The sequence below is a fragment of the Gossypium hirsutum genome, chromosome A08 (assembly GCF_007990345.1).
Source record: "Gossypium hirsutum isolate 1008001.06 chromosome A08, Gossypium_hirsutum_v2.1, whole genome shotgun sequence".
In the NCBI taxonomy this organism is placed as follows: Eukaryota; Viridiplantae; Streptophyta; class Magnoliopsida; order Malvales; family Malvaceae; genus Gossypium; species Gossypium hirsutum.
In genome coordinates, this window is record NC_053431.1 from 27,260,118 (window position 1) to 27,273,423 (window position 13,306).

General features: G+C 34.8%; 1 non-coding gene across 1 annotated transcript; it reads left to right on the forward strand.

Moving 5' to 3' along the window:
* The first annotated feature begins 1,123 nt into the window (after window positions 1-1,123).
* LOC121205538 (small nucleolar RNA R71) lies at window positions 1,124-1,230 on the forward strand. Its single transcript, XR_005900614.1, has one exon. It is a non-coding gene; the product is annotated as a small nucleolar RNA R71 (small nucleolar RNA).
* The last annotated feature ends 12,076 nt before the right edge of the window (window positions 1,231-13,306 follow it).

A 13,306-nucleotide genomic window follows, 5' to 3' on the forward strand; every position in this document is an offset into this window, starting at 1 on the left:
CCTAGATCTTTTAATTTGTTGGCAAGCTTATTCTGTAGAATGGCTGAGCAAACTACATTTAACTCTACATGCGATGCCTCATCCAACTTCCGTTTATTTGCTAAAAGCTCCTTTAAGAATTTGACTGCGTTTGGCATCTGCAAAAGAGCTTCAATTAACGGTAAGTTAATGTGTAATTTCTTTGATAGTTTAAGGAATTTACCAAATTGTTCATCTGTGCAGTCTTTCCTTATCGCATTGGGGTATGACACTCATGGTTTGTACTCTTTACTTACCAGTTTCTATTCACTGTGGTCTACCTCGCCTTTACCTTTACTTACCACAATTCCTTGCATCGGTTCTGGTTCAGGTTCAACTAACCCTTCCTTGTCTTGGATGGTAATTGTGTTGAGTTGTTCCCTTGGGTTAGATTTAGTGTTACTCGGTAGGCTACCTTGTGGTCGTTCATAAATCAATTTGGCGAGTTGGCCTATCTGAGTTTTGAGCCATTGGATTAACGCCTGTTGATTCTTAACTGCTGTTTTGATATTTTGAAAATGAGTTTTCGACACTGAGATAAACTTTGTTAGCATCTCCTCAAGGTTCGGCTTCTTTTCCTGTTGGTAAGGTGGTTGTTGGAAGCCTGGAGGTGATGATGGTTTCTGATTCCCTTGGCCTCCCCATGAGAAATTTGGGTGGTTCCTCCATCCTGCATTGTAAGTATTACTGTACGGATTATTTTGAAGTCAATAATTATTACCCATATAATTTAATTGCTCGTTTTCCATGATGTGGTCATAAGGTGGGTATTCTGAATTGCTTATCCCTCATTGACTTCAATTGCATTGCATTGCATTACTGGGTGAACCTGTGAAGAACCAAGAAAACCGTCAATTTTTCTATTCAAAAGTTCTACCTGATTAGAGAGCATGGTGACCGTATCGACGTTAAAAACGCCGATTGCTTTCATTGGCTTTGTCCTCATGACTTGCCACTGATAATTATTTGGTGACATCTCTTCTATAAATTCGTAAGCATCCTCAAGTGTCTTATTATTGATAGTCCCACCAACGGTTGCATCAACCATCTATTTAGTTGAAGGATTCAAGCCATTGTGAAAAGTTTGAACTGTAGCCAGAGTGGTAGCTTATGGTGAGGGCACCTTCTTAACAGATCCTTGTATCTCTCCCATGCATCGTAGAGTATTTTTAGATCCATCTGTACAAAAGAAGAGATATCATTCCTTAATTTAGCCATTTTAGCCGGCAGAAAATATTTTAGTAAAAAATTTTCGGTCATTTGTTCCCAAGTAGTGATTGACCCTCGTGGTAACGAGTTCAACCACTGTTTAGCCATATTCCTTAATAAAAAGGGAAATAACTGAAGATGAATGGCATCATCAGAGACGCCATTGATTTTAAATGTGTCGCAGAGTTCCAGAAAATTTGCCAAGTGAGTGTTTGGATCCTCATCCTGCAAACCATCAAACTGAACAAATTGCTGTATCATTTGAATTGTGTTAGGTTTCAGTTCAAAATTATTTGCAGCCATAGCAGGCCTAACTATACTTGACTCAGTTCCTGTTAAATTCGGTATAGCATAATCATACATAATGCGTGGAGCATGATTCTGATTTACTGGATCAGTGGCAATCGTAGGAGGTAGCGGATTTTCCTGATTTTTAGCCATCTCCTCGATTGTGGTTTTAATATCGTCCTCTTGCTGTTCCTCTGTGTATCTTAAGCTTCGCCTTATTTCTCTTCAATTTCTGTGAGTTGTGCGGTCCATCTCACTATAAAAAGTAATGGTCCCGATGGGTTTCTTCTAGTCATACACTATAAAAAAAACTTCTAGAAGCGAATAAAGAGAAAACTAGAAAAGAAAATAAAAATTTAAATTGCAAATAAAATAAAATGGCTAAACTAATAAAAATCGAGTGTTCCTAATATCTTAATTCCCCGGAAACGGTGCCAAAAACTTGATATGCTCGTCACGATAAGTTTTAAAAATTTATAATTGACCGCTCTTGAAACTAACTATTATCACGATGAAGGCAAGTGTACCTATCGAACAGTAGTATAGCTTTAGCCAGACCGGATTGTCGAACCCAAAGGAACCAAGAGTACTAGTAATTACTTTCTTTTTATTATCTAGCCTAAAAGTTAAGGGATTTGTTTATCTAAACTAATTAACTAAACTAAGGGTGCACAGAGAGAAAATTGGGGAAAAGTTTTTAGGAAAACTTGATTGATTAAGACAATACCCAAGGAAAAATCCACCTAGACTTCACTTATTATTTGACTCTGAATCAGACAATTTATTCATTTGACTTGATCTGTAGAAATCCCTAAGTTATATTATTACCTCTCTCGAGACTAATAACGTCTAACCCTAGGTTGATTAATTGAAATCTCTTTCTAATTAACACCCTAGTGTTGCATTAACTCGATCTATGGACTCCCTTATTAGGTTTTACCCTAATTCGGAAAAATCTCGTCACCCTAACTCTAGGCGTGCAATCAACTCTGCTTAATTACGACAAATTTAGTCTTAGGCAACCACTTTTTACTCCTCTAAATAAGCGCATTAACTTGAATCAATATCCTCAAATATTAAAACAATAATTAAGAACACATAATTAAGAACAAGTCAAATATTTATCATACAATTCAGATAATAATAACAAGATTCGTCTTAGGTTTCACTCCCATTAGGCATTTAGGGGTTTTAGTTCATAATTATGAAAGAAAACATCTCACAAGAATAAAGATAACAAAACATAAAGAAAACCCAAAACTCCTGAAGAAAATTGAAGGGAGATCTTCAGTCTTGACGATGAATCTGGCTTTTGAGATGGATCAATCGGCTTTCCTTTAGTAATTCCTTACCTCCTACCTTATGTGTCCCTTCTATGTGCCTCCTCAGGTGTTTAAATAGGCTTTAGAATGCCTAAAAGCCCTCAAGAGTGGCCTTTTCTGAATAGAACTAGACTTGGGCTCGAGAGGGACACGCCCGTGTACGATTTCTTCAATCCTTTTTCAAGTCTTTACATAGGCATGGGCGTGTGGTCTACCCGTGTAAGTCATGCTTCGATTCTGCCAAATGGACACGGCCGTGTGGCTTACCCGTGTGAGGAAGTCCAAGCCATGTTGATGTCCCATGTTGGTCCATTTTCTCCGTTTTCGGCCCATTTCTCACTCTTTTTACTCTCCTATGCTCACTTAAGCATAAAACATGGAATTAAAGGATTAGGAGCATCGAATTCACCAAATCTAAGGATAATTCATCCAAAAATATGCTAAGCATGAGGTAAAAATATGTACAAATTATGGTTTATCATTAACCTTATGTTTTAACCTTTATAAATTCAATGTCCATAAATGTCCACTTGAAAAACTAATGGTATATTTACTACATAAGGACCTCCATTATTTAATTACATAAGCGTTTGATACCTTTAGCTAATAGAACAACACTTTTGCATTTTACGTGATTTAGTCCTTTTTATTATATTGCCTAACCAAACGATAAAATTTCTTAACGAAACTTTCACAAAATCATTCAATCATGCTGTAAATATTAAAATATTAATAAAATAAATATTTCAACTTCAGATTTGTGGTTCCAAAACCACTATTCCGATTTGACCAAAAATGGGCTATTACACTTCAATGAATGTGATTGAAAGACAGGTCATGTTACAGATGTGGTTCATATGAACATTATCTAAGAGATTGCCCGGAGAGGTCTGAAAAAGAAAAGACTCAAACTACTTGATCAATTAATACAATTGTAAGAGGGAGACCACCTTGAAACACTAGAAATGTGGGCAATAGCCATAGTAGAACAAAAGATTCTACTGCAAGATCTGAGGATTGAGCGTCAGCAGAGCTTATGCAATACGTGCTCAAGAAGAAGTGTTAGTGCCAGATGTTTTTACTGGTACATTTTCCATCTTTGATACTGATGTTATTGCTTTGATTAATTCAGGATTAACACATTCATATGTATGCACGACTTTAGTGTCAGATAAGAAATTGCCTTTTGAATCTGCTGAATTTGTGGTTAAAGTAACGAACCCCCTAGGTCAATATGTGTTAGTTGATAATGTTTGTAAAAATTGTCCTTTGATGATTCGAGGTTGTAACTTTTCGGCTGATTTGATGCTACTACCCTTTAATGAGTTTGATGTGATTTTTAGTATGGATTGGTTGACTCTGCATAATGCCATTGTGAACTATAGATAAAAGCTTATTGTATTAAAATGTCAGAACGGTGAAAAGATTTACATTGAATCAAATAGATCAGATAGTGTATCTAATGTCATATCAGTTATGTCAGCATAGAAATATGTTAGGAAAGGTTGTGAAGCATATCTCGCTTACATATTTTATTAGAATCGGTCCCAATGGTATGTGGTTATTCAGATGTGTTTTCTAGAGGAGTTCCTTAGATTACCGCATATCAGAGGGGTTGACTTTGCTATTGAGTTAGTGCCGGGAACATCTCCGATATCGATTGGTTCTTACATAATGGCACCTATAGAGTTGAAAGAGTTGAAAGCTTAGTTGCAAGAGTTAACAGATAGGGGTTTTACTTGACCCAGTTTTTCTCCTTGGGGTGTTTCCGTGTTGTTTTTTAAGAAAAAGGATGGATCCATGTGATTGTGTATTGACTATTAAGAGCTCAACAAAGTTATGATCAAGAACAAGTATCCATTACCGCGTATTGATGATTTTTTTATCAATTAAAAGGTGGGACGGTATTCTCAAAGATCGATCTTCATTCTGGTTATTAACAGTTGGGAGTTAAATACTCAAATGTGTCGAAAATCGCATTCAGAACTAGGTACAGACATTATGAATTTCTATTGATGTCATTTGGTTTGACTAATGCACCAGTAGTATTTATGGACTCGATGAACAAAATCTTTAGACCGTACTTAGACAGATTCATAGAGGTGTTCATTGGCGATATTATGATTTATTCACAAGATAAGACAAAGCATGTTGAGCATTTGAGAATTCTTTTACAAATTTATGCGAAAAATAATTGTTCACTAAGTTTAGCAAATGTGAGTTCTGACTTCAGGAAGTCAGATTTTTGAGATATGTTGTATTGGCCAAGGGAATTAGAGTTGATCTGAGTAAAATTTTTGTTGTCATAGATTAGAAACCACCAAGAAATGTATTTGAAGTTAAAAGTTTTCTAGGCTTAGTTGGATATTATAGAAGATTCGTCAAGGGATTCTCAATGATTGCTATACCAATGACGAGACTGTTGCAAAAAGATGTGAAGTTTGAGTGGTTTGAGAAATGTCAACAAAGCTTCAATAAATTGAAAGCATTGTTAACCAAGGCCCTGGTGTTAGTTCAACCAGAGTCGGATAAAGAATTTGTGACTTATAGTGATGAATCATTAAATGGTTTGGACTGTGTTCTGATGCAAGAGGACAAAGTGATAGCGTATGCCTCTAGACAGTTGAAGCCGCATGAAAAGAATTATTTGACGGATAATTTAGAGCTTTCAACGATTGTATTTGCTTTGAAGATTTGGCGACACCATTTATACAGAGAAAAATGTCATATCTTTAGAGATCATAAAAGTTTAAAATATTTAATGTCACGAAAAGATTTGAATTCAAGACAGCGCAGATGACTCGAGCTATTGATTATCATCCGAGAAAGACTAATGTTGTTGCTGATGCTTTGAGTAGAAAATCTCTATTTACTTTGCAAGCTTTGAACACACGATTGATGATGATAGATGATGGTTCAATTCAGTTGAGTTAAAAGCTAAACTGATATTTTTGCAATAGATTTACGAAGTTTAGAAATGTGATGATATGTTAATGGCTAAACGGAAGTGGATTGAGACAACTCCAGATTCAAATTTTCAGATTGGGTCCGATGATAGTTTGTGTTTTAAACGCAGAATTTGCTTTTCGAGAAATTCTAATCTCGTCTAGAAGATTTTATAGGATGCTCATAGTAGTAGATTGCCTATTCATCGTGGTAGCAATAAAATGTACGGTGATTTGAAACAAATGTACTGGTGGCCAGGTATGAAATGTGAGATCTCAAAGTTCGTATCGAGATGTTTAGTTTGTCAGCAAGTTAAAGCTGAACATCTGGTACCTTCTAGTTTACTACAGCCAGTGATGATTCAAGAGTGGAAATGGGAACGTGTCATGATGGATTTTGTATCGGGACAGCCTCTATCTCGATGTCGTATAGGTCATTGTTGAATATTTGATAAAATCTTTGCATTTCATTCTAGTGCGCATTGATTATGCACTCGAGAGATTAATAGAGTTATATGTTGTTGAGACTATCAGATTGCACAGGGTGCCATTTTCTATTATTTCTGATAGAGATCTGCGGTTTACATCTCGAATCTGGAACAAGTTACATGAAGCGTTAGGTACTCATTTTTATTTTAGCATTGTGTTTCATCCTTAGAGCAATGGTCAGTCTAAGCAAGTGATTCGAATACTCGAGGATATGCTTTATTGCGGTGTTTTAGAGTTCAAAAGTAACTGAGAGGAATTTTTACTGTTAGTTGAATTTGCATCAAAATGGCACCATACGAAGCTTTGTATGGTAGGAAATGTCAAACTCCATTGAATTGGACTTAGCTTAGTGAGAAAAAACTTCATGGGGTTGATTTGATACGAGAGACCGAAGAAAAAGTTAAAGTGATTCGAGACAATTTTAAAGCAGCTTTAGATAGATAGAAATCCTATGCGGATTTTAAAAGAAAAGATATAGAATTTCAAGTCGGTGACAAAGTGTTTTTGAAAGTATCTCCCTGGAAGAAAGTTCTTCGATTCGATTGTAAAGGAAAGTTAAGTCTGTGGCTTATTGGGTCGTATGAGATTATTAACAGAATCGAGCTGATAGCTTACAGATTAGCTTTGCCATCATAGTTAGAAAAGATTCAAAACATATTTCATCTATCTTTGTTACGACGATATCAATCAGACCGTTCACACGTAATTTCACCAATTAACATTGAGATACAGTCTGATATGACGTACAGTGAAAAATCGATCAGAATTCTACCTTGAGAGGTTAAAAAATTAAAAAATAAAAGCATAGCTTTAGTGAAATATCTTTGGCAATGACATGTTTTAGAAGAAGCCACCTGGGAATTGGAAGAAGCTATGAAAGTGCAATATCCAAATCTTTTTTCTGGTAAGATTTTCGGGGATAAAAATTCCTTTAAGAGGGAGGGTTGTAATAGCCCATTTTTAGTGAAATCAGAATAGTGGTTTTGGGACCACAAATTTGACAAGTAAAAAAATTATTTTATTAATATTTTTAATTTTTACGACATGCTAGTAAGGTCGTATAAAAATTTCGTTAAGAAATTTTAATGTTTTCATGCTTAATTAAGTAAAAAGGACTAAATTGTAAAAGGTGAAAAAGTGGAGTTCTAGTAGTTAAAGGTATCTATTAGCTATGAAATTTTAAAGTAAAAGGACTTAAATGGTAATTAGACCATTAATGAGGTTAGTGGATGTATATGGCTAGGTATTAACGAAATTTTAGTGTTAAATAAAGGTTAAATCAGTAAATTGGTAAATAAGGTTAAAATTAAGTAAAAAAAATCTATTTTCTATTCATTTATCTTCTTGACCGTATTTGAAAAGGATAATATCACCATTTAGGATTCTTGAGCTTTCGATAAGCTTTGGTGGTGCATGTAAGTGATTTTCAAGCCCGTTTTTAATGATATCTATGTTTTTGAAGTTGTTGTAGCTTAATCTAACTAATCCAAGGACTAACTTTCAATTTTTTTAAAGGTTTAGGGTTTTTCCATGGATGGTCATGCATGATTTATTAATAAATAAACAAGTTTTGTAAAGTTTTTTTTATGAAGATGTCAATTAGGGACTTATTTGTAAAAATAGTAATAGTACATAGGAAAATTGTAAAATAATAATTTATAGGAGTTGATATGTGTTCATAATAAAATTTGCTAGCATGGGTTAGGGATGAAATTGTGTAAATTTCCATTTACGAGCATAATGACTAAATTGTAAAAAAGATAAAATATTAGGGGCAAAAATGTAAATTTATAAAAGTATGAATTTTGGAATAAATTGAATACTACGTGTATTGAATAGATTGAACTTGTATATTTAGATCAAGATAGACCTCGTACAGATTTAGATCAAGGTAAAGCTAAAGCTTTGGATTAGTCGACTTCGTTTCTACGCCTTAATTGTCGAGGTAAGTTATTATGATTATATATCGTTTAATGCTATGATTTTATCTATATGCTAATATATTAGTTTCTGTGTAACTAAATAAAGTAAATCCAACAATGTTACGATGACTATTAAGCCCCATTTGAACCTTAGGAATTCGTAGGATACGAATGACATGTCATTAGAGTTTTCATGTTTTGGGTGCTAGTTTTGAATGTCCTACCAATGGCTAAGGTCCTGCATTTGTTGCGGATACTCCACAACTCATGTGAGTAGCATCGTGTAGCTTACATTCTAACTGTAGCTCGTGTGAGCAGGCCCATTTCATAGCTCGTGTGAGCAATGATGTAAAGGAAATGAAAGGTTCAGTTATATGTTTAGCACACTTCGTGTGAGCTATCCCGCGTATCCGATGATATTTTTAACGGTTCAACAGGCATGAAAAGGAAAGGAATGGTAAGTATTCAATATGAACAATGATATGTATTTATGAAAAGAATTGAAATGGTGTGTTACATTAATGTATGTTATGTTAAGGAAGATGGTGAATTCAAATGAGTTATGTTCATGTGTAATGACTTACCTATGTTAAATCCATGTGGATTATGTTTGAGGATCCTAACTTATGTTATTATTGGTGCTTAGGCTTGAGCCAAGCTTATGGTTGGCTTCTATTATGCCTAAATTTAACGTTATGCAATGAAATGATAAGTTATGTTTTCTGTTTTACGAGCTTACTAAGCATTATGTGCTTACATAGTTTTCTTCCCAATGTTTTTTAGATAATTGGAAGCTTGTTCAGTTTGGAAGTTCGTTGGAGATCTATCATGTAACACCCCTGACCCGTATCCCTCGCCGGAACAGGGTTACGGAGCATTACCAGAGGTTTGAAATCAAACGGATATAAATTTCAAACTTTTCAAATAATATCAATAAACATATTGAAACCAATTCAAAACATACATATTGTCCCTTAAACGAGCCCTCAAGACCCTAAATACACGTTAGAAACAAGTTGGGACTAAATCGAAAACTCAGAGAATTTTTTAGAAAATGAAGAAAATTTTAAACACTACAGGGGTCACATGGCAAAGAGACAAGCTCGTGTCTGAACCCATGTGGGCATTCAAAATGAGGACACACGGCTGTGTCCCAGCCCGTGCTCGTGCCCCTGTAACTCACTGACTTGGGTCACACGGCCAAGCCACACGCCCGTATGCCAGGACGTGTGCTAGGCCATGTAACAACCTGACTGGCAACCCTTTGAAAGCTACAGTGAACACACAGCCATGTCACCTGGCCGTGTGTCACACACGGCTGAGGCACACGCTCATGTCTCAACCCGTGTGGACAAAAACAGGCCATTTTACAAGCCATTTTTCTCACCCAACTATGCATGTACCTACAACTAAAATTGTACACATGCACAGGCCATAACAAGGCACCAAAATCATGCATAATTAGGCTATATACATACGGTATAATATCATACAACCAATATGCCCAATGGCACCTCAAATAACAACATTTAAAATATGTACCAATAAAAATACAAATTGATCCATTGTTCAACTAAAGCTTAACCAAGTTCATACCATATTGTACCACTTGTTTTACCCATCAAAAACATACCAAAAAGGTACTAAATATACCAATCAAGGATTAGCTCCAAGTAGTCATATAATTCACTTATAACTAATGCAACAAGTCACCACATTCGCATACCTCATAATAAACACCTACCATATGCATATTTAGCCTATCATACCTTTATCCATCTTTCAAACATAGCAAGCCAAACATCAACCATTCTAAAGCTACTATTTACATGCCAAAACTAATCTATTACACCACCAAAATGCCATGATACAAGCCAAACCAAATGGCCATTTCAACAACCAAAATACATTGCCAACATTAGCCAAAATACCTATATAGGCCATTATAACAAAAATTAAACATCCATAAGTACCGAAAGAGCCGATAGATAGTGTGATAGATCTCCGATGACTTTCCAACTGAAACAAGCTTCCAACAAGTACAAAACACAAAGAAATAACACAAAGTAAGCATGTCATGCTTAGTAAGTTCATGACACTTATAGTTTAACCTTGCCAATACAATATACAACCACAAAACATGTAAACCCAATCCAACACGAGAATAGCTAATTCAAAAACTTATATATGTACATTCATACTCTTAATTGTCACGGTACACATTACCTACGTTTCATCAAACTAATGTAATTTACATTGAAAGCTCTTACCAAAGTTCACATGAGGTAATAATACAATTGTTGACACATCCCTTTTTGTAATTTGATAACCGAAGTTATCCCTTTTCATAATTCGACAGCTGAAGATATCCCTTTTCATAATTTGATGGTCATCACCATCCCTTTTCATAATTTGATGGTCGTCACTATCCCTTTTCATAATTTGATAGTCGAAGCTATCCCTTTTTATTGACTGATGGCCAAAGACATCCCTTTTCATAGCTCAATGGTCGCCACCATCCCTTTTCATTGCTGATGGTCGTCACCATCCCTTTTCATAATCGATAACTGAAGCTATCCCATTTCGTTCGTCGATGATCAACTTAAATGTATGAACTTACCTCGATGATAAACGTAGGAAAATAAAGTTGACTAATCCAAAGCTTTTTCTTTGCCTCGATCTAGAGCCGTACGTGGTTTATCTTGATCGAAATGAATAAATTCAACTTAATTCAATGATCATTCTATTAAATATAACTCAAATTCACATTTTACCAAAATCATAATTTTGCCCTTATACTTTTAATTTCTTTGTAATTTAGTCCTTAGGATCGTAAAACGAAATTCATGCAATTTCACCCCTACCCAAGCGTAGCGGAATATCATACAAGCTGATAGTAACCACACATTTCATTAATTCACAAATTACAACATGAAAATTTCACATTTTTCAATTTAACCCCTAATTGGCAAATTTATCAAAAATCACTTAACAAAAGTTGTTTAACTAACAACAACCATTCATTTTCTTCTATCAAACATCACAAACAACCAATATAAGTTCATGGTAAAACCCTAACCTTTTAAAAATTTTGCAAATTAGTCCCTAGGCTAGCTAGATTAAGCAACAAAGACTCCAAAAACATAAAAATGATTAAAAATGGAATGAAAATACACTTACAAGCAAATGAGAGAGATGGTTGAATGTTTGAATGCACAACAATGGTGTTTTCTTAGGTTGAAAATCGGCTAAGGAAGGAAAACAAAGATGATAGCCTTTGTTTTATTATTTTATTAACTTTAATTATTAATTTACTTAAATAACCTTTAATTAAACCTTTAAAAATCACTTAAATTATGTCCATCTTTGTCCACTAATAATATTAATGGTGTAATTACCATTTAAGGTCACTCATATTCAAAATTAATGGAAATTTGGCACCTTTTACTTATAGAAATCTAATTTTGTACCTTATGCAATTTAGTCCTTTTTATCGAATTAAGCATGCAAATGGTAAAATTTCTTAACAAAATTTTTATACGATACTACTATCATGCTATAGATAATAAAATATTAATAAAATATATATTTTGACATCGAATTGTTGGTCTCAAAACAACTATTCCAATTTTACTAAAAACGGGTTGGTACAATTCTCCCCATTAAAGGTATTTTCGTCTTCGAAAATCTTACTAGAAAAGAGGTTCAGATATTGCTTTCTCTTAACTTCCTCAAGTTCTCGGGTGGCTTCCTCTATCTCGGGTCGTTGCCAGGGAACTTTTACTAATGCTATATTCTTATTTCTTAATTCTTTCACCTTTCATGCCAGAATTATGATCGGTTCCTCACTGTATGACATATCAGGCTGAATCTCAACATCCGTCGGGGACATAACATGTGACAGGTCGGATCGGTACCATTGTAACATAGACACGTAAAAAAAATTATGAATCTTTTCTAGTTTTTACGGTAAAGCTAATCAACATGCAACAGGTCTAATTCTTTCAATAATCTTATACGGCCCGATCAATCGCAGACTTAGCTTTCCTTTGCGACCAAACCATATTTGCGACCAAACTGTAGAACTATCTTCCAGGGCGATACTTTCAAGAATACTTTGTCACCAACTTGAAATTCAATGTTTTTATGTTTAAGGTCTGTATAAAATTTTTAACGATCTGAAGCTACTTTCAAACTATCTCAAATCACTTTCACTTTTTCTTCAATCTTACAAATGAAATCAACCCCGTGTATCTTTTTCTCACTAAGCTCGGTCTAGCATAACGAAGTTCGACACTTACGACCATACAAAGCTTCATACAATGGCATCTTTATGATCGATTGAAAATAATTATTATACGTGAATTCAACCAATGGTAAATATTTCTCCCAGTTGCCTTCTAACTCTAAAACACAACAATGAAGCATATTCTCAATAATTTGAATTACTTGCTCGGACTAACCATCGGTCTAAGGGTGAAATGCAGTGCTAAAATGCAACCGCATACCTAGAGCTTCCTATAACTTTCTCCAGAATCGTGATGTAAACCACGGATCTCTATCCGAAATTATTGAAACTGGCACCTCGTGTAATTTGACAAGCTCAGAAACATATAACTCAACTAATCTGTCAAGGGAGAAATCTATACATATCGGAATAAAATGTGCAAACTTCATCAAATGATCAATAATAACCCAAATTGCATCTTTCTTTCTTGAAGATAAGGGTAAACCTGATACAAAGTCCATAGTCCATAGTAACTCGATCCCATTTCCACTCTGATATCATCCTTGGCTTTAACAATCCAAAAGGTACTTGATGTTCAGCTTTAACATGCTGACATACTAAGCATCTAGATACAAAGTCAAAAGTCTCTTATTTCATTCTCGGCCACCAGTACATCTGTTTCACATCACCGTACATCTTATTACTTCCTGGATAAATAGACAAGCAGCCACTATGAGCTTTGTATAAGATTCTCTGAATGAGCTCTAGATTCTTCGGGTCCTATCTAAAATTCTAAATCAGAATCGACTCACACTATGCCAGTTTAGATAGAAAATCATCATCACATTTCTAAGCTTCACATATCTGGAGTAAAAACATCGGTCT